The sequence below is a fragment of the Canis lupus genome, chromosome 5, assembly GCF_048164855.1.
Source record: "Canis lupus baileyi chromosome 5, mCanLup2.hap1, whole genome shotgun sequence".
Classification (NCBI taxonomy): Eukaryota; Metazoa; Chordata; class Mammalia; order Carnivora; family Canidae; genus Canis; species Canis lupus.
Window position 1 is genome coordinate 82,499,536 of NC_132842.1, and position 1,739 is coordinate 82,501,274.

General features: G+C 67.5%; 1 protein-coding gene across 3 annotated transcripts in view; it reads right to left on the reverse strand.

The window, feature by feature from the left end:
• Nucleotides 1–1,739, reverse strand: part of SPEN (spen family transcriptional repressor) — a 94,551-nt gene that overhangs the window by 92,318 nt on the left and 494 nt on the right. The window lies entirely within an intron of this gene.

The following is a 1,739-nucleotide window of genomic DNA, read 5'->3' on the forward strand; positions in this document are numbered from 1 at the left end:
CCTAACCCCTCATCTTGTGAGGAGCCAAACTCCCAGCAGCAGCAGGCATGCAACGTCTCTGGAATGTGCATAATGCGAAATGACACGTCTGGCCAGAACACTGAGGAGCAAAGCGAATGCTGCAATGCACGTGTTTGCACGTCGATACCGACGGATTTCCCAGGCAGAGAGAGACCTACAGAGAAAAGTCCACCAGGAGTTACGAGCGAGCACACCTACGGGGCTCCGCCACTCCAACAACCTGCACCTAAATGGCTTTCCCCACCAAAGCACTGAGGGCACCGGGGCTGTGGGTGGGGCAGCGCCAGGGAGGGAAAGTTCCCATCTGCTTCCCGACCGAGCCCCGGGACTCGGCCCCTTTATCGCGGGGCGGGGGGGGGGGGGGGGGAGGCGAGTTTCTGCTCCCCGCCCGGCCTCGCCTGGTTTCTCAGCACAACGTAGTAAACACCGGGAGAGTCCCTGGAAGCGCGCCTCCCCCAGCCCCGCCGAGGACGGCGTTAGCAGGTTATGAATGGCCTCACTATCGCCGGCTCCTTTTCACACGCGGACACGCGCAGACGCGCGCTCCAGCGGCGAAGACTTAATACCCCAGTAGCAGCAACCACCGACAGCATCAATGATCCTCCATTTATACGGCACGGTGGAGCTCTGCTGCCTCCGCTTCCATTCCCCCGTCCGAGCTGCTCAGGGGCAGGCGACGCAGGCTATTTTTCCCATGGTGACTCACTAACCAGGGCGCTCCAAAATCTCCTTCACTCACTAGAGAGTAAGAGGAATTTAGAGTAAACCAAGCTTAAAAACCTTTCGGGGTCTCGACTACCGGGAGAAACCGTGGTTTTTCGAGGACGATCAGAGACGGGCGACGGCGACGGTCCCCGTCCCCCGCGGCGGGCCAGCATTCTGCACCGAGGACTCTCCGCTACGGCGGCGGACGCTCCACAAAGAGGGCGAGCGCCGACGTGCCGCTGCGGAAGACGCATCGAAAGCTCTGCTCTCCACACCCCGCCGCCGACACACGCTCTGGGGAGTTTAAGAGCAGCTCCATGTCCCGCTCGTAGGAGACCCGCATCCTCCCGACCGCCGATCCAAGAACTCCGGGCGGGCGGGCGGGCGGGCGGGCGGGAATCCCCGCTCCTCCAGGGGCGGCCCCGGGGCTTCGCCGGGCGGCCGCGGAGGGGCACGGCCGAGGCCCTCGCGCGCAGCGCTCCCCGCAGCGGGGCTGCCCCCGAAGCCCGCGGGCCCCACAGGGCTTGACGGCGGCCGCGACGGCCAAAGAGCCCAAACAGGCGCACAACTTCTCTTCAGGCGGCGTCCCCGCCAGCCCACCGCGCGCGCACACGCACACGCACACGCACACGCGCACACATTCCTCTAAATTCTCCTTTTAAGATACGTCAAAAGGAGAAACCGCGAGCTCGCCGTCTCCCCGTCGTCCCGGGGTCACCAGCCGCTCGAGAGCGGCGCCCAGAAGCTCGCAGCGTGCCCCCGGCTCCGAGCTGCTCCCGCACCGCCCACCGAGGCTGGCGTCCGGGCAGGACCGCTCCTGTCGCACTCGCCCGCCTCGAGGTCACACGTCTCCGGGCGGGAGCTGCGGCGGGAGCCCGGAGTCGGCCGCGCCGGGGCGCCGGGGCGCGGGGACGCCGGGACGCCGGGACGCCAGGGCGCGACCCCTCCGCCGCCCCGCCGGCCGCCGGGCCGCTCCGCCGAGGCCGAGGCGAGGCCCAGCCGCCGACGCGGGC